Raw genomic sequence first — 26,855 nt, 5'->3', positions numbered from 1 at the left:
AAGTCAGCGTTTGCAGAGGACTGGACGTTCTTTAGCTCAGATGACCCTAAGTGCCCTTTGGAGTTTGTCCAAAGACAGCAACACCATTGGAGTGATGAGTAACTATGACTGGCTGTTTACCCGGTGATGAGTTGAGCATTTTATATGCGTCATCTTATTTTCACAGCAGTCCTGTGAAATACGATTTGTTATTCTTGTTACCATTTTACAAATGGGAAAACTGAGACTTAGCAAGAGTAGTCGCATGTTTAGTTGGTGGTGGGACTGGAAATAAAACCCAGATCAGAGCCATATCTCTGCACCACGTACCAAGAAGTAGAGGGTATCCAGAGAAGCGTCCCTACTTGAGGAGGATTAAAAAATGAGGAGGTAAATGGGAGGAGTCCCCTCCCATGGCTGCTGTCCATGCTACTCCCGTGGCTGCTGTCCATGCTACTCCCGTGGCTAGAGGTGCCCTTCCCTCTGATCTCGGAAGGCTGCTTCTTTCCTGATTCGAGTTGCAGATCAAATTATTACAGAGAGGGGCCGGCGCTGAGGCATAGTGGGCTAAACCGCCACCTGCGGCGCCGGCATCCCCAACATGGGTACTGGTTCGTGTCCAGCTGCTTCTCTTCTGACCCAGCTCTCTGCTGATGGCCTGGGAAAGCAGTGGAAGATGGCCCAAGTGCTTGGGCCCCTGCACCGCCGTGGGAAACTTGGAAGAAGCTCCTAGCTTTGGACCCACCCAGCGCTAGCTATTATGGCCATTTGGGGAGTGAACCAGCAGATGGAAGACCTCTCTCTCTGGCTCTCCCTCTCTCTGTAACTCTACATCTCATGTAAATAAATAAATCTTTAAGAAATGCTACACAGCTCCTTAACCACCTTGGGTGTATACCATTGCATGCCTGTGCACATGACCATGGACGCACATTGATGAATCCTGATTTATTTTTTAAATATCTTCTCCTCTGGGGTTATCTGTTTATTGCTTCACGTTCTTATGTATTTACTAGCTTTCTCTTCTTTCTTGAATTTTTGGAACATTGGCTTTGGTGGGCGGTGGGGGCGGTCAGGTACTGTGTAGTTTCTGGATTCTTATTTATCCCTGGTGTTTGGAGCAGTGCCTGGTTCCTAAAAGGTTGCCTGATAAATATATTGGATTGATTTCGGTTGAGTGAGAACGTGCAAGTAGAAAGGTCAGAAGAAGAAAAGCTTCGTCTCGCCTATCTCCGAGCCACATTGCAGAATGGAAATGACAAGCTCAATTCACCACTCTTTGCTTTTCAACCTTGACGTCCAAAGCTGCTTAGGAAGGTCTGGCTGGCTTGCTTTGGGGCTGCCTCCTTAAATGAGGATCAGGACGGGCCTTTAATGTTTAGCTTCATTTGTTTATCAAAGACAGAAAAGCCTTTGTGGTACTTCACAGCTGGGACTCAGCAAGATGGGAACTTCCTCTGCCTTGTACTTCAGAGGAGTCACGTGTAGCTAAGACAGTGGGTTTTTTCATCCCGTCATCCTGCAATGTGAAAATCATGCAGCAATGTGAAAATGCAGCCTCGATACCCTATGAGGCGGGGAGCAGCGAGAAAGACTGGAATAATTACCTGGTGTCTCAAGTTCTCTGTGCAGCTCTGAAAGACCAACTTGAGCCAGTTTCTCAAGGCTTGTGTCTTCTGAGGGTTTGGGAGGTGAGTTTGCCCACCAAACATGCACTGATGGGTATCAGGGAAGCAAGGCATCTTAGAGGTTAGCCACTCTTATTCTAGCGGTCTCCCACCAACTTGATTCACTTGACTATCACCTTCACAATTTGTCACGGCCAAGCATCACTTGTACTTAGTATGTTAACGAATATATACATACATACAGCACGTATATCACACATGTATGCAAGCGTTTACTTCCTATCTTTACTTTGACTCTTTGCACTTTTTTAAAAAATATTTATTTTATTTATTTGAAGGGCAGAGTTGCAGAGAGAGGTGGAGACAGAGAGAGAGGCCCTCCATCCGTCGGTTCACTCCCCAGATGGCTGCAATGGCCAGAGCTGCACTGACTGGAAGCCAGGAGCCAGGAGCCTCTTCTGGGTCTCCCACATGGGTGCAGGGGCCCAACGACTCGGGCCATCCTCCACTGCTTTCCCAGACCATAGCAGAGAGCCAGACCGGAAGAGGAGCAGCTAGGACTAGAACTAGTGCCCACATGGGATACCAGCGCTCCTGGCCAGGGCTTTAACCTGCTGCCACAGCATCGGCTCTCTTTGTACTTAATGAAAATTTTGCATGGTAATATAGACAGATAGGAAACAAAGGACACCACTTCCTGTAAGCATAAGGGAATGACAAACATTATACATGAGAAGAAAGTATTATTAGCGCTACTTCTTTTGCCTGTTAAATACGAGAGAACAGCAAACATCAGGCATTCAAGATGGAGGAATAACAGAAATGCAACTTTCTCTGCTTTTTTAAAAAATTTATTTCACAGGTAGAGTTATAGACAGTGAGAGAGAGAGAGAGAGAGAGAGAGAGAGAAAGGTCTTCCTTCCATTAGTTCATTCCCCAAATGGCTGCCATAGCCAGAGCTGCACTGATCCGAAGCCAGGAGCCAGGTGCCTCCTCCTGGTCTCCCATGCGGGTGCAGAAGCCCAAGCACTTGAGCCATCCTCCACTGCCCTCCTGGGCCACAGCAGAGAGCTGGACTGGAAGAGGAGCAGCCAGGACCAGAACCCAGCGCCCATATGGGATGCTGGCACCGCAGGTGGAGGATTAACCAAGTGAGCCACAGCACCTGCCACTCTCTGCTTTTTAAAATGTATGGGAGAGAGAGAAAGGGAGAAGGAGTAGGGAGATCTCATTTGATGGTTCAGTTCCCAAATGCCCAGGAGCCAGAAACTCAACCTGTGTCTCTCAAGTGGTGCCAGGGAACCAAGTGCATGGGCCACGGTCTGCTCCCTTCCATGGTCTGTATTAGCAGGGAGCTGGAGTCGGGAGCTGGGACTCAGACCCAGGCACCCTGATACAGGATGTGGGTGCCCCAGCTGACAGCTTAACCCCTATCCAACACCCTTGCCCCTTTTTTCTTGTTAAGTAACCCAAAAGGATGAAGAAAAATTGTCTCCTGTGTTTTATTACTTACTGTGAATTTCAGTATTAGCTATGCTGAGTTTGTGTATCTCCTAAAGGCATCTGGCAGAACAACTAAGAGAATGGCTATGTGCGTCCTGAGTCTTGGGGGCTATTGGATTATCCAGACCTGCACTCCTGTCTCTAACATCAGGCCAGGCAGCTGCATCTGCTCCGTGGAAGAGAAACTCAGGCCTGTGGGGCAACCCACTCTTCACCTTCTCTCTCTTTAGGGTGAGAAAGTTGTGAAACATGAGTTTGGATGGTGAACAGCAAGTGCCGTCAGAGCCTCTGAGCAGACAAGATATTTCAGGCAGATGGAACAGCATTTAAACAGGCAGAAGGAAAAAGATAGTGTAGTCTATTTCCAGCGCTCTGCCTGCCGTTCATTCGATAGGGCTGGCTCCGAATAAAATGCCAAAGGGGAGGCAGAAGGAGTGAGACAAGAGGTGAGAGATGAGGTAGGCAGGAGCCAGACCCGGGAGAACCTGGCAGGTTGTGTTCCTGTCTTTCAGCTTCAGCGTCGACACCAGTGCTGTGCCTGCTCCTGTCCTTTGCTCTGGTATTTATAGGTAAAGCCTGTTTGGGTGACAACAGCATTCCCTTCTGGAAGGAATCTATTTTTGCTGCATGAATATGTTGATACGTTTTTGGAGTGGGTGGAACGGGTGTGAGAGCTTCTAGGATTTTTGTTTGGCTTCATGGGATGTGCAGTCTCAGGGAGAGAAGAATTTCTAAGGATTGTGTAAGGAGAGTTGTCTAAGGTTGGGTAGCCCAAGAGGAGAGAGAGGAAAAAAAAAAAAGGCTGTTTAAGGGCAGAAATTTCCCTGAGGGGAATAGCAGGGATGTGTGATGGGGGAGTTGATGAAGTTTCTGCTCCCAGGGCAGTGGATGGGATGCTGGAGTCAGAGGTTGAGCATGTGTGGCTTATTAAGGGGATGCGGTGCTGCCATCACCAAGCGGGGAGGGAAAGTGAGGGCAGCTGAGGAAGGCTGCGTTGGAGATCAGGCTCTCTCAGTGGCTGCCTGGAGCTCTGTCTTGTGGTTGAAATCCTGTCTCAGAATAATCCTTCCCAAAGGGCTGGGGAGATGAGATATTTAACCTATTCATCCGCCATCCTCTTCGTCAGTGATAAAGGGCTGCTGACAGGGACCTGTTAACTTGTAGGTACCATTGACCTATCAGGGGTACATACAGAGTGAGAGTCCCCATTCTTCCCATAAGAATGGAGGGTGTGATGGTTGGAAGCCAGAATGGGGAGTGTGGATTTATTAAGGGGGCTCGAGGGGCTGGTGGAACCTCCCAGCACCTGCTACCTTTTTTTTGAAGATTTATTTTATTTATTTGAAAGCCAGAGTTACAGAGGGAGGTAGAGACAGAGAGAGAGGTCTTCCATCCACTGGTTCACCCCCCAGATGGCCGCAATGGCCAGAGCTGCGCCTATCTGAAGCCAGGAGCCAGGAGCTTCTTCTGGGTCTCCCAGGCGGGTGCAGGGGCCCAAGGACTTGGGCCATCTTCTGCTGCTATCCCAGGCCATAGCAGAGAGCTGGATCAGAAGTGGAGCAGCTGGGACTTGAACCGGTGCCCATATGGGATGCTGGCACTTCAGGCCAGGGCGTTAACCCACTGTGCCACAGTGCCGGCCCCAACCTGCTACCCTTGATTTGGATTGTGTATCTGCTCCTCCATCAATCCCAGGAAGTCTTCAATACTATGTCTATGGTGTTCAAGCATTGGGAAGTTGAATCTGATTGGCAGATGTGGCTAATTGCTGAGGGTAGCCTTATTTGGGGCTCCATAGAGACTTCATACGGTCCAAGCAGACCTGGTTCATCTGCTGCATTGACATTGTACGACAAAATGATTTCAGTGATGAAAAATCAACTCAAGTTGGCTTAAAACTAGGGCAGAATGAAACTTAGTGCATCTAGGAACTTGACAGTCCAGGACATGGTTTTCTGGTCTTCCAGCTTTATCTAGGAGTTCAGATGATGTTAGATTTTGGATTGTCGGTCTCCATGTTTTATCTCTATTTTTCTCTTGATGCATCCCATTCTCCTCTTATTGTGGTAAGATGGTTGCAAAAGCTTCAGGCTTGCATCCTGTCTTCCCGAACATTCTGATAGAAAAATGACTTCTTCTAACAAACATTGCAGTAAATTCCAAGACTGAGCCACATCAGCTCTGAATGCCCTCCCCTGGGTCATGGACACACCCATGAAGCTGTCACAGGGGCGGGGCACTGCTGTGCTTTGATTGGGCAGGCTGAGCCTGCAGGCCTGCACACCCTTACAACTTGGGGTGGGTGAGATTCCACCTAAATCTCAAGGACTGAGAAGTAGAAGAGGAACTAGTCCCTGGGGGTACAGTGGGTTCTACTGACAGATAAAGAAGAGTGAATGGATGCTCGGCAAGCCACAGCAAGCAGTATCTACTGCAACCAGCCAGCCAGCCAAACAAACAAACAAACAATAACAATAGCTTGCTCTGTGCTTAGCAGCTCAGCCTATTTCAAGGGTCTGCTGCAGAACCAGCACCTCAGGCTGCTGAGGCCCCAAATCCCAATGTTGATCAGCATCCCCCTTCCGGAGCCAGATCTATCGCTCCCTTTCAGTGCCGCTGACACCAGCTGATGGATGAGGGTCCCTAGGTTTCCAAGGCTCTGGATTGTGGTTGACTGCTATAACCTTGAGCTACAGGCTATATTGGCAGTAGTTAACACAAATCTGCTTCCCATCCTTGTCAGATCACACTTCAGTATGCACCACAGGAGGAGAAGTCGAATGCTAAATTGATTTCTCTAATGGGAAGTGCTCTGCAGCAGATAGCGACCCTTCTGGAGATGCGTTGCTTGGATTACAATTGAATCTTTTCTCACTTGGTTTATGCACTCTCCTCTTTGCCAGAGGATGGGACCCTGATCTCATTATTTCCCAAATTCTTTTTTTTTAAAGACTGGAGACCAGGAAAATTCTCACGTGCAGCCCCTAAATCAGAGGCAGAGCTTGTTTTTTTTTTTTTTTTTTTTTCCTCCAGTCACCAACTTTTTTCAAAGACTGAAATTAGCATCTTGCCATCCACTGAGAATGATTCGTGTCTAAGTGTTTCTTACAACTTGGGAGGATTAAAGGGCTGAAGCATGCAAGTGAACACCCACTTGGGGTTCTGAGGCTGGCATTCCTGACTCTTGGTGGGATTTCTGAAAGTTGTTGTAGCTGTAGTTTGAGATCGTTCAGTGAATTTAGCAAGAATCTGCACCTTCTGTTTGGTAAGGCTTCCATTCCACGCCTATCAATATTAATAGTCATTGGGGGCTTTTAGTATGCACTCAGCTGTTTGCATTATCTCATTTGATCCTCCCACCAGCCCTATCTGATGGATCTAATTATTATCCCCACCATCCTAGTGAGTGCATGAGAATCATGGAGATTACACAGCTCACCAGGTCACACCGCTGATAGGATGAGTGGTAGGGCTGGGATTTATCCCTTTAGTTGTTCAGTTGTTCTGTTGGCCACCACTTTATATTTCTTTCCATGCGAAGGTATTGCATACTCAGCAATGATGGATTTCTTACCATCTCCTAGGGTAAGGCCCCAGGGCACTGGACTTTGCACCTACCACCCCAACTCATGGGAATGGTCCATGTTTGTTCCCTAGATGTGTTGAGAATATAAGAAATAGGAAATCTGTACTGGGGCTATTGTTCTGTGGGACAGTTTTTCCATCTTGACGACTGTGATCTGTCCTTATCTTCAACTTTCCCAGGTCTGACCCGTGTGGGAACACTGGAGCAGCTTTACACAACTTCATAACCAAAACTGGGTTTCTGTCTCTGAGCCTCAGGTTCTGTTTCTGTAAAATGGGCTCAATAATGTTGCTAAAATAAAAGCATCCTGCAGCTAGCACTGTGGCATAGCAGGTTAAGGCTCTGCCTGTGACAGGGGCATCTCATATGGGTGCTGGTTGGAGTCCCAGCTGTTACACTTGCGATCCAGCTCCCTGCTAATGCACCTGGGAAAGCAGCAGAGGATGGCCCCAAGTACTTGGGCTCCTGCACCCATGTGGGAGACCTGGAAGAAGCTCTGGGCTTCTGACTTCAGCCTAGCCCAACCCCAGATGTTGCAGCAATTCAGGGAGTGACCCAGTGGATGGAAGATTCTCTCTCTCTCTCTCTCTCTCTCTCTCTCTCTCCCCTTCCTCTTTCTGTAACTCTGCCCTTCAAATAATTTTTTAAAAAAATCTTTAAAAAAAGCTTCTTTAAAATAAGTAAATAAATACATAAATAAGAGATAACCAGTTAGGAAGTCAGGATTATATGAAGTAATGTGCATTAAGGATTCACAAAATGTTGGTTGCTGCGATTTTACTTTGCTTGGCCTCTGTTTTTTTATGTATCTGAAATGAAGAAGGTGGGTCAGTCCTGCTTCCGAATGATGACTGGGTCACTGGAATGTGGATGGTTGACTAGGAGGTGAAGGGGGCAGGTCACCGAGTCCTGTGGACAAGCTCTGCGGAGGAAGTAAAGCAAGTTCAGGTCTAGCTGTTACATGTGGTGTCTTGAGGACCTCGCTACAGAGAAGAAGTAGACACAGAGGCCAGTTGCTGGCACTCGGGAAGTCCAGCAGGACATGGTGGGTGTCATATTCAGTTGATGGATGGTGATGAACCTGTTACTGGGTATTAGGGACTGAACGAGACACAGTTCAGAGGCAGAGCTCTAGAGACTGGATATTCACAAGGCTGTGGACAAGAGGTGATCATCCAGTTATTCTTCCTATAAAAAACATGATAGGAGTTGGTGTTGAGCCTAGTTGGTCCCACGTTGGAGTACTGGGTTTGATTCCTGGCTCCGACTCCTGGCTGCAGCTTCTTGTTCATGCAGACCCCGGGAGGCAGCAGCGGTGGCTCAAGTGACTGTGTTCCTGTCACTCATGTGAGTGTCCTGGATTGCATTCCTGGCTCCTGGCCTAGGCTCCTGTCCAGCCCCAACCATTGTGGGCATCTGAGGAGTGTCTGTTCTCTCTCTCTCTCTCTCTTTATCCATCTCTCTTTCTCTTTGCACCTCTCACATAAATAGATTAACTTAAAAAAAAAGTTAAAGACCCTATAAAGCCTAGTGGTTTAGGCGGACCATGCTAACAGGTGCACACATTCTGTGGATCAGAGTTTGGAGAGAGGTTTTCACTGCGCCCTGATATCTGGGGCCTCAGCTGGGAAGACTTGAAGGCAGCGGAGCAACCCCTTGACTGGAGGCACCTGTGCCCTCAGCTGGCGATGCAGCCATCATCCGGGACCTCAGCTGACCTGCCTGGCCGACGTACGTGTGCTGTGTGCTGTTGTCGAACGGTCTCCTATTGTGGGCCCCTTTGGGCTCTCTCACAGCGTGGCACTGGGCGTTGAGACTGCGTGAAAATGTGAGTATGGCAGAGAGCCTCAAAGTCACATAGCTCACGTATCCCAGGTTCCAGGGGAGGGGACATGAGCCCCATCCCTAATGTGCAGTAATGCATGTTTTAGGCACTGGAGATACAGCCTTGAACAAGACAACAAGGTCCCTGATTTCCTGGAACTTATTTCCAAGGGGGAAGCAGACAGATGGAAATATTGGTGTCGTTTCAGCTCATAGTGTAATGGGGACAGCAAAGCTGAAGAAGGAAATACAGAGTGGCTGTAAAGAGCAGGATCCGAGGAAATCTCTCTGAGCTGGTGCCGTGTGAGAAAGCACTCAGGGGCCGGTGCCGTGGCTCAACAGGCTAATCCTCCGCCTAGCGGCGCCGGCACACTGGGTTCTAGTCCCGGTCGGGGCGCCGGATTCTGTCCTGGTTGCCCCTCTTCCAGACCAGCTCTCTGCTGTGGCCAGGGAGTGCAGTGGAGGATGGCCCAAGTGCTTGGGCCCTGCACCCCATGGAAGACCAGGAGAAGCACCTGGCTCCTGCCATCGGATCAGCGCGGTGCACTGGCTGCAGCGCACCGGCTGCGCGGCCATTGGAGGGTGAACCAACGGCAAAGGAAGACCTTTTCTGTCTCTCTCTCTCACTGTCCACTCTGCCTGTCAAAAAAAAAAAAAAAAAAAAGGCACTCATGGAGTAGTGTGGGGAAGAGTGTTGCAGACAGAAGGAACAGCACTTTGCAATATTTGACTAAACAAAAGGAGGCGCCTAGAACTGAATGGTCAAAGAGGAAAGTCATGTGAGAACAGAGAGGAGGATGAAGGGTGGTGCTCACGTTGTGGTCATGATAAGGAATTTCCATCTTACTTTAAGCTTAATGGGAAGCCAATGGAAATTGTAAAGTAGAGGAACAATCTGATCTTATTTGCCTTTTAGAAGGTCACGTAGCTTTGTGGTAGCAAAGATGGACATTCTTGGCTCAACACCGATGTTCTTCTCAATTAGCAGTATGTCCAAAGTCCCAGGGAAGGATCTCATTAGTCAGCTCTGAGTCACATGCAAATTCATGGACCAACCGCTGAGGCCACAGGGATGTAATATTTTCAATGTCTCAGCCAAGGCCCCATACTCACATCTAGAGCCTGAGGGTGAGGTTAGCCCAGTTCCATTGAGTGACTATGCAAGGGAAATTCCCTAAATGGAAACTGTGGGTATACTTAACAAATGAAGGCAGTGGGTATTGGGCAGGCAGATAGAAGTTCTCTATGTCCCGCTAGTGTGGGCATCCCACTGCTGCTTGGGATGTCCAAGACCAGCTCAAGACATGCCAAGAGCTGGTTCCTTCACCTGCATGCTACTTCTCAGGCCAGTGACTGGGTGTTGAATTTTTTCCAGGTTTTAATTCAGGATGATTTCTACCAGTGTTGTGCTTCTACCCTCTGAGACTCATCAGGTGAGCCCAAATATGATTCCCTATAGGCCTTTTGGAGAGAACAGAAACATCTTCCTATGCTACATAACCTCCATCCATTCTGTCTCTATCCAGGTCACAGATACAGTGCCATTCTGGTCACTTCCCTTGGGTGTGTTGCACCTCCATCAGGTTTTCAAATGCGCTGTTCCGGGAAAGAGAGTGATTCTTCGTTTAACAGGAGCGGTTGTTTAGTTTGAGCCTGATTTGGCTAAAATACAGAGTAGTATGCAAATCAGGTGGCACCCAGATCTAGCCACAGGAGTCAGCTGTCAGTAAATAATTGATGCTGAGGGAAGCAAGGGGTAAGAAGCAGTTGGAAGAATAGGCAAGGAAGTTGCTAAAAAAAAGCTCTCCGGGGCCCTCAGGGTTTCTCGTGACACTGTAACATCCTATACCATGGAATTGTCATTTTATTTTTAAGAAGATATTCCTCTCATGCCTTATAGCCATGTATTCATTCAGCAAACACTTACTGGGTGCCTGCTGCACATGAGGCTTTGGAAACTAAGGATGTAGAGATGAGCAAATTAATAGCCTGGGCTTAGTCTGGTGAGGAAGACAGATCAGAAAATCAGTAAGAGCAAAGAGCTGATGAGAATTATGATGAGTGGGAAGAAAGAGTGGGAGAGACTCCGTGTGTGTGCGTGTGTGCATGCACATGACACGTGTGTGTCAGTTCCAGGAGGTGACATACAGTGCATGCAAAGGTGAACCTTGAGGGAATTGGGTGATGTGAGTTTACAGATGCCTGGGGTGGGGGAGAGAAATGGGATGTGGCCAGGTAGTAAGCTTGGTGTGTCCATAATGATCAGATGCTGTAGTTCTGGGGGTGGTGCCACAGGGCAGTGGGGGAAGATTGAACGTCTCGGTCATGGGCAACAAGACAACAGGAGCTGGGTCTTAGGAAGATCACTCTGGTGGATGTACAGAGTGTGGACAGAAACTGGGTGCTCCAAGGATGAATGTCAGGGGCTCATAAGCACCAACAGTCAGGCAAGGATTGGAAACAGGACCCAAGACAGAGGCTGTCTACCTCAGCTTGTGCTGCTGTGGAATCCCAGAGACGGGAAGGCCCACACAGCAGACATGTAACTGTTCTGGGTGCTGGGAGTGGAAGGTCAGGGTGCTGGCAGATTTGGGATCTGGTGAGGGGCCAGTTCCTTGTCATGTGTCTTCACATGGTAGAGAGAGACCATCACTGTCTCTTCCTTTAAAGGCAGTAAACCCATACGTGGGAACCGTGACCTCATGATCACCTCCCAAAGGATCTACTTCTTGATATCACTGCAGTAGCAATTACGCTTCAGCATGTAAATTCAGAGAGTAGACACACACATTCAGTCCATAGCAGTGGCCAAGGGGATGGAGGGACAGGAGCAAGACAGACTGGTGGGAGATGGGGTGGGAGTCACGTCAACAGCCCCCAATGATTGGTTTTGGGGAGTGGGAGGTGGTGGGCTGAGCATTGTGCACTAAAACCCTCTGGGTCCCACCCCCAAACAACAGTCTGTCTCTGTCTCCCTTGAGATTCTCCTGGGATTGAAACCAGTGTAATCTGACTCCTTGTCCCTGTTGCTTGATCTGCTCTGTCACATACATGGCTATGAAAACATTCAGGATACCGTGACTGCGAGAGGGCAGGGAAGCCGTGCGTCTCGGGTGATTCAACATAGTCCAGCCCCACACGATAAGAACACTTTCAAACAGCCTTCTCACTCTTGTTTCATGCAATCCTTTGGTTCTCCAAAACATTGGCCCCTTGGGGGTGCTTTGGCCAGCTTGCGTGTGGGTCAGACGTGGTTAAAATCCAGAGTGACCCCTTGCCAGCTCTGTGGCCATTGCCAAGTTGCCTAATGCATCTGAACTCTGGCCTCTTAGGACCATGGTGAGGACTGCATCAGATAACATGGCGGGGGAGGGTGGAAATGGAGTGGGTAGGGTTTGGTCCCCTCCCTCTCCCATCTCCTCTCCCCCTCTTTCTGTCTTGGTGAGCTGCTTATTATGCTACTGCCGAGGCTCCCTCACTGAAAAGAACTCTGGCCAATGATGTGTTCTTCACAGGAGGTTTTGGGTCTTTTTTTAGTATTTGTTCAGGTTCTTTTTTTTTTTTTTTCCCTCTTTTCCTCTTTCTCATTGTAGAAGATGAGGATCCTTGCAGTGTGTGACAGCTGATGTTCTGAACATGACAAGATGCCTCATTTGGGACAGCATGTGCTGGGGGATTGTTATCTGTGTGTGCACAGTGTTCGTCTGCGTGTGTCTGTGCAGGGGGACCTGGAAGGAGGTCACCGTGAGCCGTCGGGGACTCAGCTTTGAGCTCCAACCGGTGAGCAGGCAGTCTACCAGGCCCTTGCAGGACTGACAGCTGCACGTTCCACTTTGAAAATGTCTCCAGTCTCTCTGGCCGTCCCCACCGTCCCTGGATTTTGCTTAGCTGGTATCAAGCTGACAAGCTCTCGGCTTCTCCCCTGAGTGCAATCCCCCACCCTCAAACTCACTTGGTCTCCAAACTGGTTATGACATGAGGTGTACGCATAGTGCTCGGCTCATCATTCATTCGATTCTAAGCTCTTGGCCTGGGTTAACTCCCTTACTCTTCACAGCAACTCTTTGTGAAACACTTAGGATGTTAACTCCCTTGCTCTTAGGATCATTTCCCTCCCTTTGTGCACTAGCGTGCGTGGCTCTGTGAGCACCATTACCTGAGTGTTCCTGGATTGCATACATAACACCTTCGTGGCTTTAGGATGTATGGAGATCCCTGTGGATGGCGTTCGTGAATTCTGTCAGGTGGCATGCCACCTGTGCCATAAGCACTTAGGCTTTTTCCTGTAAATTAACTTACTTTTGAAAATAGGTGCATAGGTTAAAATAAAATAAATTACAGTTCCCATTGCCATGTCCCGCGTCATTTGCCATCACTCGATGGTAACCATAAGCGTAAATATAATGGAGACAGAACCAAAGCGAACAGGGTTATTAAATCCTAGCTGGGGACTGCTGATGATGCTCTCTGCCTAAGGCTTGTTCTCCTTGTGCTAAAAAGGGATGTAAGAGGTACAGAGATGTTAAGGATACAGCAACACCAGACCAGGGCTTTTCGCCTTGATGCAAAAACAAGACTTTCAGGAGAATTTACAAGGTTTTTTTTCTTTTCTTCCTCTGAGCCTCAGCGCTCTGTATTGACGTGTCATTTCACATTCACTAAAAGCAGTCCCTTGTTTTGAAAAGTACTGTCGGACAAGATAAAGAACAACTGGATCCTTGTTTATCTAACTGCCCCGATCTCCCTCTCTACTCCCTGGCACAGTTTCTCTCTCGACCTACTCTGGCTGCACTGATCTTTAATGTCATCCTCTCCCTCCTCTCTTTGCCTTGACCTGTGCTGGCCTCTGTGAGGGGAGGGCTCACTGCTGTCCATTTCTTCCAGGTGTTGCTCCAGCATTGTCTTCTCTATAAAGCCTTCCCTGAACCCCAAAGGACACTACATCAGTCATTCCTCCATTCCCGCCCGTTGGGTAGATGAGTCACCCCCACCCTTCTATCAGTGACCCCTGTTGTGTGCTAGGAGCTCCTCCCGGAGATGCCGTGTAAACCAGTCGCCACTCCCATTCGTCTTCTCTCGATGTCTCCTTCTGCAGAAATTGCAAAGCTTCAGATGCACTTTCCCAGGCTCCCCGAATCTACAGGAGTCAGTTCTGAGTCCCGAGATGCCAGGGCTTTGTTGCTGATGACTTCTAGAAAGAGGTCTGGCTTCTTGCTGGTAAGGACAAGCCAAGGATAAAAATCCTACTAGAACTTTCTCTTCCTGTCTTAAAGGCAAACGCAGTTCCTTCCAGGGCAGCCCAACTGTGGTCACATGTGGGGAGCGACTCGGACTAGACTAAGTTACTGGAATTAAGACTTATTCTATGCATCTGCTCTCCCACAATATGGCGCTGGGAGAGAAGAAAACAGCTTCTACACAGCTGCCTCCAGTTCAGCCAATAAACTGTAGGACTTGCTCCTGATTGGAGGAGAGCAGCGTACTCGGCGTGTGGGCAGCCGAGTTAGGATTGGCGGAGGAGGACTATAAAGGAGGAGAGAGACGGCATGCACCAGGAACATCTAAGGGGAACATCTGAGGGAACACCTGTGCAGCCCCCGAGAGAGCCGGCCGGCGGTGTGCCACTCCCCTGCGGAAGTGGGGAAAGTGGCCAGGGGGAACCGCCCTTCCACGGAGGTGGAAGGGACAGTAGCCAACCTGGGAAGAACCAGCAGCAAACCCGGGGAGGGCCGAGCAGACAGAAGAACAGCGCAGGGTCCTGTGTCGTTCCTCCTTGAAGAGGGGGAGCGACAGTCACACACAATAAGAAGCCTAGAAAGAATGAGTCAGCACACCAAGGTGGGAGGGATGGAAACATACACCCTGGGACCACCTACTTTCATTCTTGTTGTTAAATACACGAAGAAGTCCTTATGGTTTTAGCCACTATGAACTGGAAGACAGTTGAAAGTGTTCATAGAAAATAGAACAATATAACATTTATTCAAACGCCAGGACTGTCTGGTTCCAGAGCCTGCATTGTTAATCATTATTGTGTGAATAACTATGTGTGGGCATTGATCAAAGTGAAATGAAGGAACAAATGAACGTATAACTTACCAGCAGGAGGATTTGCAGAAATTGGTTTTTATGCCGACTTTATTTAACATCTTCATTAGAATTTACATTAGGATAAAAATGGGGATCTATTATTTGTTCTTTATTTTTTTTGCTTGTTTTATCCTTACCCATGTAAATTTGCATTCTTGAGCTTTTGTGAGAGTTTTAAAGGGAGACAGGGTGGATGTGCATCTTCTGACGTGTGGGTGTGTTGGTCATGTAGATAAATGTGGTGTGACACCACATGGATGTCCATAGACTTGCAGAGATTGGGTGCAGTGGGATCTCCATGTCCGTGAGTTCCACATCCATGGATTCAACCAATCATGAATCAAAATTTGCCTCTGTACTAAACATGTGCAGATTTTTTCTTATATGCATTCCAAATAATACAATATAACAACTATTTACATAGCATTTCCTTTTTACTACCTATTGCAAAGAAATACAAGCATATTAACACTGTTTTATCATACATCTGTGTCTACCACCCAGGTCAATGGCAATGCCTCTGTCCATCTCCATACCACATCTCTGTTGTAATAGAGAGTTTAATCAGTGTTTCCTTTTTTCCTGCATGCACTCCCTTCTTCTTTCCTTCTTCCCTCTCTTCTACTCCTGTTCCAACTAAAGAGCCAGCTCTCTGTTCATTGCTTCCAAGGAGGGAGCTTGGAGGGAGAAAGTTCAGGTTGCCTTGCCCATACCTTCTTCCCAGCTTTTGTCTTTAGAAGCTGAATCCCCACATAGATTCTGTCTATGTTGTCACATCATAGGGACAGTGTGGGACCCCTCCTAATAACACCAAGAAACGCTTTGCTCCCTTCAACTTATCCAGATGGATGATAAATGAAGGGTGTTGGGGGAGAGATCTCTGGGCGCAGAGAGTGGTAAGTCAGGCTACACCTCCTGGAAGCTTGCAGGGAAGATCAGAGATCACAGATCACAAGAAAGTGTCAGTGTGGCGGCTCTAAGCAAATGGGGCCCCCAGCAGCATTTTTTTAGAAGATTTATTTATTTGAAAGGTAGAGCTGCAGACAGAGGAGGGGGGAGAGAGGAAGGAAGTCGGGTTGGGGAGAGATTTTTCCATTTGCTTGTTCATGCTCCCAAATGGCTTGCAACAGCTGCAGGTGGGCCAGGCTGAAACCAGGAGCCTGGAACTCCATCTTGATCTCCCATATGGGTGGTAGGAAGCCAAGTACGTGATCCATCTGTCCTCTGCCTTCTCAGGCACATCAACAGGAAGCTGTATCAGAAGTGGGGTAAGTGGGACTTGAACCAGCACTCCAGTATGGGAAGCTGACATCACAAATAGTAGCTTAACCCAGTGTGCCACAGCACCACGCCCAGCATTTTGTGCATTGCCATGTGGCAAGCACTGTGTGGAAGCAACAGAGAGGTAGCAAGGCAGTGTTCCGGCTGCTACCCTGGCTGTGTGGGTTCCTGGAGTCCATTGCATCTCATTCCTAAACTCCCAGTACCATGGCTTTGATTCTTAGAGACACCCAGGGATTTGCCCTCCATACACGCTGTACATCAGCATAATAGTGGCTTAAGGTTGGAATTGAAGTTGCTTTACAGAATAGTGAAGAATCTACTTGGGTCCTCCTGTCTCAGTGCTGTAATTCCCACATGATTCATCATTTTGTGATTACCTGTAAAGGCATGGGTAGACTAGGATGCTTCAAAAAACTTGTCAGGGAATGGAGGTTTAAGATACATTGATTTTGGGGCAAATGCATGCTTAGTACACATTTTCCATGAACTTTTTAGGGGAAAAATCTATGCCTGGGTTTCAAAAATGGTTTCACCAAAATAAACTTAGTTGTTTTATTCTATTATTTTACAAACTTTGAAGTCCGCTCAACTTTGTGCGGTCCTTTCTCAGGGCATCCCCTGCAGCATCACATGGCCATTGACACCCCTAATCCTGGAAGCAAAAAGGAGGCTCTGGCTTCCTTGTCCATGCCTTTGTCTTGCCTTTCTCCATTACCCCCATTTCTCTGCGCTCTAGTTTCTGTCCAGCCATTCTGTACTCCCCTAAGTGTCTCAGGTCCAGGTCCACTGGGCTCATTCTCACACATGTGCTACTGGTGGTTAGAGCTCCTCCCTCACACCCCTCTCAATTCATTATGCTACACTCACTGATCCACACACTTTCATGCCCAAATAGTTTTTCTATACTCATATATCCCTCGGGTACCAATTCAGATGTAATTGTTGTATATTTTAGGGAAATGCCTTTGACCACTGTCTTGCAAACTTGCCATACTTCAAGCACTTAAACAATGCTTAAAATGTCCAAAGGTCTAATACATATTTGATGAATGATGGGATGTGGGAATGCATCAATGCATGGGTAAGGGAATAAACAAGTTAGTACATGAGTGAGGAATGAATGAGGGAAAGATGTTCAGGTGGATGGTTGAGTGGGTGGCATTTGGTGTTTTTGCCCTCTATGCCTTTGTGATATTTATTGGTATAAAATCTTCTCTGCTGTTCAACTTCCTTTTGTGTCCAGCATGCTGGCCAAGCATCTTCATGTCCTTCCTCTTGGTGTCAAGGAGCTGAAATAACAGGTGGAAGCATTTGCTTTTGTAAAGTCAAATTTTGAGCTGCCAGAGGTCAGAACGGCAAACCCAAAGCATAAATCACCCCGTCCCATTTTGCATTGACTTCCAGGGACAGGTTGCCTGCCTTCACAGATTCCCAAGGGCAACAAATGTCAATCACTCATTCATTCTTGTCTTCCATTCATTCCTTCAGTCAGTCTTGCAACATCACTTGATAATTAAGACAAATATTTTTGGAGTTTTAATGAAAAGGAGTTCTGATTTTATTTGCCACTCACTCACTGTGCATCTTTGGGATGATTATATATCATTGCTGAATCTGACTATGTCACAGAGAGAGTAGGAGCTCCCCACATGTAATTCCCAGGGTTGTGCTGAGCATTAAATGAGTTAATAAGTGCAAAGCATTTTATGCAGCACCAGATACAGAATTAATGCTCAATATATGTTAGCGCCTATTATAAATTCCCTAATATATGAATCCCTCCTCTCATCAAAGATTTATTGAGCTCCTATTGAGTAGTAGATCCTGAGTGGTGTAAAATATGTCTCCTGCCTTTTAAGATTTCACAGTCAGTTGAGTTTGACAGAGACATGGGTCAATAATTAGACACTTCCTGGCAGATTTAATGGTGGTGCCACCGAGAAGGGAGTGACTTACCCTCGCCTTGGGGAGAAGGGTGGCATGGCTGGGGATAGCTAAAGAATCCTGGCCTAATGGTATAGGGGAGGTAATGTTGGAATTATCAAATGCTTTAAGTTTGGATGTGATATAGCCAGAAGTTTTCCCCAGAGACTTTCCTTGACCGTAGTGTGGAGGATGGAATAAAGACAGGTGTGATTGCAGAAGGCAGATCGTGGTGGGGTTATGGGAGAAGGTGTTAAACCTAAACAAGAGCAGGTGAACCATGAGGAGGGTGTACATCGGGGGAGACTGCAGCTACTGAGGAGGGAACATGCATAGGGGGCTAGCCTTCTGGAACAGCAGCATTGGCACTCTGGGTGTATTGTTAGGGTGCAGACTCACAGGGTGGGTGTTTGGTGCAGTGTTTAAAATGCTGCTTAGCACTCGGCATCCCGTAATGGAGCACCTGGGTTCAGGTCCTGGTTCTGCTCCCAGTTCCAGCTTCCTGCTCATGCACACCCTGAGAGACAGCAGGTGACAACTCAAGTAGTTGGGTCTCTGCCATCCACATGAGAGACCTGACTTGAGTTCCTACCTTCTGGCTTTGGCCTGGCCAAGCCCTAGCTGTTGTAGGGATTTGGGGAGTAAACTAGTGGGTGGAAGAGCTTTCTCTCTCTCCCTCTCAAAATTAATTGATCAATTTAAATCAATACAATTAATAAAAACAATATAGACTCACGTTCCACCTGCGACTTGCTGGATCTGCACTTCAGAAAGCTCCTTGGATGATTTGTGTGTGTGAGAAGGACTGCAGGTGGGCTCAGGAGGGCTGGGTACCACCTGGAAGTGGGGTGAAAGATTAGCTAATTAAGAATAAAGCATCCCTCTCTTAGACTTTGCATCCTGAGAGCCAAGGAAAGGTTACGCACCTCCTGAGTGATGTTTGCTCCTTGATATTAACTGAGAATTAACACCGTACAAGGGGGGCAGGCCCGTGGTTTCCCTGGCGCCCACTGGGGTGGTAGCCCCAGAGGGTTCCCGTGTATATCTTACACATCAGGGCAGGTTTCATTGCGTTATCTCCAAAGCCATAGCTAAGTGTTTATGGCCGAGTTATAAATCCCAAGAACATGGATTTCTCACTGGAAGTGCTGACTCAACCTTAACTTCCGCAGTGCAAATGGTGCCACAATAAAATGTATATATCAAAGTTGTGGCCACCATAAAGGTCCTTCAAAATCAAGTCGACACTGCGGTATGTTTCCTTGAGATAAGGTGAGGATTTACGTTCATAAATAGAATTGTGATGCCTGAGAGGCATAATTGGCAATTTGGGGTGTTGAGATTTGGGGATCTTTTGTCCTTGATCCTAACAGAAGACTTTTCTCTCTTCATCTAGGAGACAGTGTCACTTGGTAGCTTTTTTTTTTTTTTTAACAGGCAGAGTGGACAGTGAGAGAGAGAGACAGAGAGAAAGGTCTTCCTTTTCCGCTGGTTCACCCCACAATGGCCGCTGCGGCCGGTGCACTGCGCTGATCCGAAGCCAGGACAGATGCTTCCTCCTGGTCTCCCATGAGGGTGCAGGGCCCAAGCACTTGGGCCCTCCTCCACTGCCTTCTTGGGCCACAGCAGAGAGCTGGCCTGGAAGAGGGGCAACCGGGACAGAATCCGGCACCCCAACCGGGACTAGAACCCGGGGTGCCAGTGCCACAGGCAGAGGATTAGCCTAGTGAGCTGCAGCACCGGCCTACTTGGTAGCTTTTAATCTGGCTTTGTCTGCAGAGATGAAGTTGTGATTCCAAAGATCCCTTCCCCTCTTAATAAGTTCACCTACAAAGTGCAATTCAGACTAATTCAATTCAACAGAATATGTGTGTGTGTGTCTGTGTGTATCTGTTTAAATTTACTCCTACCTTCTGCACAGTATTTAACTGTATGCTCAGAAAGTGCATGAGAAATTCTGACTTCAGAGGACTCACAGGGTAGCTCTGGAAATAGACATTCATTTGTTCATTCATTCAGCAAATATATATGTATAGAACATTTATTTATTTATTTGAGAGGCAGAGTTACGGAGAAAGAGAGAGAGGTCTTCCATCCACTGGTTCTCTCCCCAAATGACTGCAATGGCTGGAGCCTGCAGCCAGGAGTTTCATCTGGGTCTCTGACATGGGTGCAGGGGCCCAAGCACTTGGGACGTCTTCCACTGCTTTCCCAAGCCATCAGCAGGAAGCTGGATCAAAAGTAGAGCAGCGGGACATGAACCAGCACCCATATGGGATGCCGGTGCCACCGGCAGAGGCTAATACACCACAGCACCAGGTCCCTCAACAAATATATTTTGAATGGATGCTATGGTGCTGAGGTTAGAGCAGTACATGTGAGAAAGCTCCTGCCTTCCGAGAGTTTAAATTCCACAAAGGGAAGACAGGTAATAAAACAGGTAAACAAAGAAATCATACTACGGAGGACGTTGGAGTAGAGGTATTTCCTGTGGGGTCGCAACAAGGGGACATTTGTGTTTATCTCGGGAGATCAGGAAATGAATAGGCAAGGAAGGTCCTAGAACTCCTTGAGAACTGCCACAGCCCTCCCCATGTCCATGGCCTCACTTTCGATGGTTGCAGTTACTCCTGCTTAATCATGGTCTAGACGAAAATATCAAAGGGAAAGTTCTAGAAACAGCTCACTTGTTTTAAACTGCTCGCTGTCCTGAGTGGTGTGCTGAGGCTTTGTCCCACCAGGATGTGAATCATCCCCTTGTTCACTGTATTCCTGCTGTATATGCTACCCTCCTGTGAGTCACTGAGTAGAGAAAATGACATTTCTAGTGTTCAGTCCCCTCTGTGGTTTCAGGAGTCCACTGCGGGCTTGGAGTATATCCCTGTGGGTAAGGGGCTAGCACCGCAGATGTTTGCTGAGCAAATGCATGTGGGTGTGAAAACGCAGCATGGGTTATGTGCCTGTGTGACTGGTATCTAGGAAGCATATCTGGGGACCACAGCTGAGGTAGGTGAAATCGAGTAGATTCCTAAGGAACTACCAGGAACTTTAGGTTTCAGGTCATAGAAAGCCAGGAGAAGATGCCTGTCTTCATAATAAAAGGTGATGCTGGCAGACTGGAGGCATAGATCTAACCAAGGCCTCTGTAGGCCTAGGGTCTGATTCCAGGGGCCTTCAGGAGGGAAGCTGGGTGAGTCAGTGGCGACAGGGACACGGAGAAAGTGGAATCAAAGATACTTGGGTGTTGGATTGGTGTTACGTGTTTTCCAGATTAGAGACCGTATTGATTTTAACATTCCAGCCATTTCCTTTGGAGCTTATCACTCTCTCCCTGACCTATCTCTGCAAGGTGCAGGGAGTAATGGAGGCGGAAGCTTCGTCAGTGACCCGCAGCCTTAGCCACCTGCCACGCTGGGAGCACAGGGCACGTGGACAGAAGTCAAAGGCACAGCTCAGAGAGGGGCCTGGAGACACCCTCATCCCCACGGTCAATATTTACCCTCCTGCAAGTGCTTGATCAGGGTTGTTCCATCGTCACTGCAGCCCCTTGAAACACATACACGGCGTGCATGTTCTGCATTGCAAAGTACGTATTTTTAATATCGATCTCTCAAAAATCCAACAAGCCTCATTGATTTTCTCAGTCCCTGGAAGAAAGGCTGTGATAAACCAAAGACGCTTGCAGCTTCATCAGCCCAGAGGACATGACTTATTCTCTTCTTCCTTGAACTTTCCTTGGCTTCCTGGGAAGATAACTTATTTTTATTTCTCTCTCTCTCTCTTTTTTTTTGTTCCTTATTTTGTATCAGCTTGTATTAAAGTCCTATAAATAACCTTAGAGACATGCGAAGCAGATTCATTTAACTTTCCTTTAGTTATCCTAAGTCGGAACAGATGTGTGTTTGTGATAGAGAAGAGGAGGCAGAGAATGAATCATAGGTGTGGGGAGATATGCGGAGCCTGCCAGCATCTGCAGAGGTTGGTAAACAGTGGGAGCTCAGCCTGGCTGGGTCTGTTCAGACGTAATGATGTCCGCCACGTCCCCGTCTCTAGGTAGCCAAGTTCCCCAGTGATGGGCAGGGAGGGTCAAATTCCAAGAAGGCTGTCTTTGCTGGCATCGCTCATCCGTGGTGCCACCCAACTGCTTAGGTCACTAGCTGCCTTTCTTATGCACTTAACAGATACAGTCGTGAGGGTGGATAGGAGACGGGAGATCAGAAATTCAGCTTTGGGATTCATAGAGCGGGGATCAACGAGTCTTGACTGCTCATCTTTCGTACGCGCAGCCCTGGACTGGAAGATTGGGCTGTCAGAGGTGTAGTCCAGACCTTCAGGAATAAGGCATCTCACCCTCAAGGGAGGGCAAAGCATCCTATGCATTGCCTGATGAGGAATGGCTGAGTGTCCGGTGTCTCAGGGTGGATGTTGGCTGGGCAATCAGGGATAGAGGCAGAGTGAAGACCAAGCCTTAAGGTCAAGTGCAGGAGGACCGGATAGCTGGGGCAAAGTGTCCTTGTTAGGATACAGGAGGCTATTCCATGGCAAAGCAGTGCATTGTCATTTTTTTTATATGCAGAGTGGACAGTGAGAGAGAGAGAGACAGAGAGAAAGGTCTTCCTTTTGCCCTTGGTTCACCCTCCAATGGCCGGCTGCGGCCGGTGCACTGCGTTGACCCGAAGGCAGGAGCCAGGTGCTTCTCCTGGTCTCCCATGGGGTGCAGGGCCCAAGTACTTGGGCCATCCTCCACTGCACTCCCTGTCCACAGCAGAGAGCTGGCCTGGAAGAGGGGCAAACTGGGACAGAATCCGGCGCCCTGACCGGGACTAGAACCCGGGGTGCCGGCGCCGCAAAGTGGAGGATTAGCCTATTGAGCCGTGGCGCCAGCCAGCAGTGCATTGTCTTTTAAGTGTCAGGAATCACAGTTCAGACAGTGGAGAGGAGATGGCAAAAGGTGTAAGGAACAAACCACTGGGAGAAGAGAATGAGAATGAGGGGGTGGCATTGGAGGCCGTGCAAGTAGCTTAGGGGCAGAATGGGGTGCCTGACAGGAAAGGACTAAGGGGAGAACCAGGGCAGAAGGACCAACTGCCCTGTGATCGTTGTGATGCCCCAAGCACCCAGGGATGTCCTGGGAATGGAGCCTGGCAGGGTGCCTGGGCTGGGCTCCCACGCCTCCAGCACTGCTGGGGGCAGAACTCTTCAGGTTGAGCTTTAAATGAGAGCATCTCAAATGCTACAGTGCACGCCAGCCACCTGGGCGGGGGTGAGGGTGGGGAGCTGGAATGTAGAGTCTGCTTTGGCAGGTACGTGGTGGGGTTGGAGAGTCTGCATCTCCAACAAGCTCCTAAGTGGACGGTGGGCCATCTTTGAGTAGCAAGAGTAAAGGAGTCTCAGAGGGATAGATCCAGGTGGGAGGAGCAAGGGAGCACAGCCTGCCGTCTGCAGATGGACACATGTCACCCGGGTTGTCAGTGACCACTGGAGCACGTCTGACTGAGACGTTTGATCCTCACAACACTGCCATACCAGCCTTTATCATGTGCCCCTGAGAAGCGATGTGCAAAATTGGGCAAAGTGATTGACTCTATTACTGAGGTCCCTGAGTTTCTGAGGGTTAATCCAGTCTCAGATACCAGCATCAAGCAGAATAGCTGCTGCAACCATAGACTTGAACTTCACTATGCCATTTAGCAGCTCTGGGACTCCGGGCCATCATTTAACCATGGTGAGAGTCTTGGTTGTCTCGTCTGTAAAATGGCATCTCATGTGGATTGAAGAACGCAAACCAGGTATTTTGCACAGAGCTTATACCCTGGAAACATTGGCTGTTATGCAGATGTTGGCAAACTCTCTGTAAAGGTCCAGATAAATATTTCAGCCCTGGGGGTCATAAGGCCTTGGTTGCAGCCTCTCGACATTGCTGTTCTGATGTGAAAGCAGAATAAATCATGAATAAATGAATGAGCGTGGTTGTCTTCCGGTCAAATTCCATTTATACACATGGGTGGCAGGTCAGTATTGGCCGCAATCTGTATCTTGCAGACCACTGTGAGCAAGCATTATTACATTATTACATCCTTACTGAGAAGGCACAGCAAGGGGTCTGATGGGACAGCCCAGGGAAGAGCCCAGGAAGTGCTTCCTGCCGGAGATGGGGCTTTTGTTTACCTCACATACAAATAGCAAATGATGCTCAGGCCCAGGTTGAATGGTTTATCTCACCAAATGGAGAATAAAACAAGATAATTGTGGTAACTTAATGCCTGATAATCGCGGGCTCTTTGGTAATGGAGCTGTTAGGGCCAGTAAATAGTGACACCGTGGTGGTTTATTGTGCTGAGAAATATGAAGACGTTCTCTCTGCAGCCCCAGACATTGTAAAATGAATCTCGCCTAGGCAGAGGCGGCCAGATAAGGGTTATCATCCACTGAAGCGGCTCTGTCCTGTGTGATTCCAACGCCTGATTGCTCCGTCAGAAACCACAAAAGCACCCCCACCCCCGCCGCTGCCCAGAATGTCCATCTACTGCCACTTATTAAGAGGGCGATGCAGGAGGGAGTATTTGGCTTAGAGGTTACGAAGCCTGCATCCCATATCTGAGTGCTTGGGTTTGAGTCCCAGCTCTGAGCCCTACTCCAGCTTTCTGCTCATGTGCACCCTGAGAGAGTGGTGATGGCTCAAGTAGTCGGGACCTTGTCACCCATGTGGGAGAGCTGGATGGAGTTCTTTTTGTTTAAAAAGATTTGTTTTATTTATTTGAAATGCAGAATGTTAGAGAGAGAGAGAGAGAGCACTTACATTCACTGGTCCACTTTCCAAATGGCTGCAATGGCTGCAGCTTGTCCAGGCAAAAGCCACAAGCCAGGAACTCCATCTGGGTCTCCCAGGTGTGTGGCAGGGGCCCACGTACTTGGGCCATCTTCTGCTGCTTTCCCAGGAGCACTAGCAGAGATATGGATAGAAAGCAAGAGCAGTCCAGACACCAACAGGTCCTCCAATATGGGATGCCAGCTTCACAGGTGGCAGCTTGACCTGCTGTGCCATAATGCCGGCCCCTGGTTTGAGTTCTTGACTCCTGGCTTTGGCTTGGCCCAACCTTGGGTGCTGTAGGCATTTGGGGAGTGAACCAGTGGCTGGGAGCTCTGTGTCTCTCTGTCTGTCTCTCTCCATCTCTCAAATAAACAATGAATAGAAGGAGGGGGCTTGCAGAAATAGACCTCTCTGCAGCGAGTAGTGGAAGAAGTAGTGTTCTGCATGTGGGGTGTCTTCAGGGTGGGCATGGGTGGATAGGTCAAGCCAGCTTGTCAGGTGGATCCCTGGGAGATCTCCCACTGCTCAGCCATTAGAAGGGCACAGAGGGAGATGGGTTTACATTTAAAAATGTTTCCTCATATCTGTATTTTAAAAAATTATTTATTTACTCATTTGAAAGGCAGAGTGATAGAGTGGGAGAGAATGAGAGAGACGTCCCCTCCACTGGCACACTCCCCGAGTGCCTGCAAGAGCTGAGGCTGGCCAGGTTGAAGTGAGGAGCCAGCAACTCCATCAGGGTCTCCCACATAGGTGGCAGGGGTCCAGGCACTTGGGCCATCATCTACTGCCTCCCAGCATGCATTAGTAGGAAGCTGGACTGAAAGTGGAGCAGCCAGGACTCTACTCAGCACTATAATGTGGGTTGGGGGCTTCTAAGCCGTGGCTTAATGGGCTGCACCACAACACCCTCCCCTTCAAGTCTGTTTTATTCACCTGTGTGTACTCACAGTTGGGCATATAGAGGGACTCAATAATTAGACTGAGTGAGTAAACATAGAGAGTGTGTGAATAAGTAAATCAGACAAGACATCTATCTAAATGCAGCAGGGAATAAGAATGTGATAGGACTTGGGAAAAGCAAGATCCAGATTCCTAAGAGAGATTGGAAAGGGTGTTAAGGCCTTGGCTCAGGTGGCCATTGATTTAGGGCCTCACGTCCATCGAGGGAAGAAAGCGCTTGATGAACAAAGGGTCTGACCCATCCTCGATCTTGGTCAGTGGCTCAGAAATGCAGAGTGGGCCTAGAGACGATGTTTTAGGCCCCCTGGTAGAATCTTGCTGGCTCCTCTTGTATCAGCAGCCTCATGCCTTCTTGCTCTTGTCCCCCAAGCTATCTTGAGGCACAGCTGTGAACTCAGCACATACTCTCTCAGCCTTGAGTCCTTAGCTGCTGTACCCCCTCATCCAGGAAGACTTTTTATTCCATTTCCCCTGGCTAAGGCTTCTTCGTCCTTCACTCTTAGCTAAAACATCACTCCTTTCAAGGATAAAGTCTACATCAGCAGGTGCACCCCACACATCACAAACCACCCGGACATGAGTTGTTCACTTACCATACTGATCCCCCCTCCCACCCCTATATGATATTCATCAGCTCCAGCCAAAATAGAGGCCAGGTCTGTGTGTTCAGTCCTGGATCCTCATCACCGGGTCCTGTACTCACACAGTGAGCTCTCCTGAGTCCTGGGTTTGTGCGATTCTGAGCACCGCTGGCTGATGGTGCTGAAGATGTTACCATCCCCTTGTGGCTGGCCCTGGACCGACACTGATCTCTGCTATCTGGAGGAGACCACAGTATTTCTGTCTGGCAGGGACTGAGGAAGCATGGGTGGAAAGAGTGTTGGTTTAGCAGGTACCATCGTCTGTTGAGTACCTGCTGTGTGTCAGTTCTGTTCTGAGGTCGGTCATACAAAGATGAATAACATACTCTTCCCCCGATCAGCATTACAAAGTGGGGAAAAAGGCAGGCACACTGACAGGTGCTTGGTCATCGATAGTCTGCGAGGGGGAATCTATGTAGATGGCTCAGGGAGTGCAAAGGGTGAGGTAGCTCAACACTGTCCACCGTGGTGCTTCTCGAACTTGAACGTGAGGATGGATATGTAGACACAGATCTTGCCTTGGGTAGGTCCTGGCTGCGGACCCCCAGGTCAGCCTTTCTAGGTCATTCCCAGGTGGTGCTGATACCATTGTTCTGTTCTGAATGTTTGTGTTCCTTGGTTGA

The 26,855-nt window shown here is 48.4% G+C and overlaps 1 protein-coding gene and 1 long non-coding RNA gene across 12 annotated transcripts in view; both read left to right on the top strand.

Moving 5' to 3' along the window:
* The window catches only part of HS3ST4 (heparan sulfate-glucosamine 3-sulfotransferase 4), a 424,128-nt gene that overhangs the window by 195,579 nt on the left and 201,694 nt on the right, over positions 1 to 26,855 (top strand). The gene's annotated exons all lie outside the window — the stretch shown is intronic.
* The window catches only part of LOC149120591 (uncharacterized), a 32,495-nt gene continuing 13,920 nt past the window's right edge, over positions 8,281 to 26,855 (top strand). Inside the window, exons 1-5 of one of the 11 annotated variants that reach the window (XR_016226085.1) lie at positions 8,281 to 8,524; positions 9,896 to 9,953; positions 12,243 to 12,300; positions 13,616 to 13,737; positions 21,167 to 21,655. This is a non-coding gene — a long non-coding RNA (uncharacterized LOC149120591). Of the gene's footprint in view, positions 8,525 to 9,895; positions 9,954 to 10,046; positions 10,084 to 12,113; positions 12,301 to 13,404; positions 13,429 to 13,615; positions 13,738 to 21,118; positions 21,656 to 26,855 lie in introns of those variants that run through there. The other 10 variants (XR_016226086.1, XR_016226087.1, XR_016226083.1 and 7 more) reach the window with 10 other exon arrangements.

This window comes from Oryctolagus cuniculus, chromosome 19, assembly GCF_051225735.1.
Source record: "Oryctolagus cuniculus isolate XC-2025 breed Fujian yellow rabbit chromosome 19, ASM5122573v1, whole genome shotgun sequence".
NCBI classification, from domain to species: domain Eukaryota; kingdom Metazoa; phylum Chordata; class Mammalia; order Lagomorpha; family Leporidae; genus Oryctolagus; species Oryctolagus cuniculus.
This window is presented reverse-complemented; position numbering and strand designations above follow the sequence as displayed.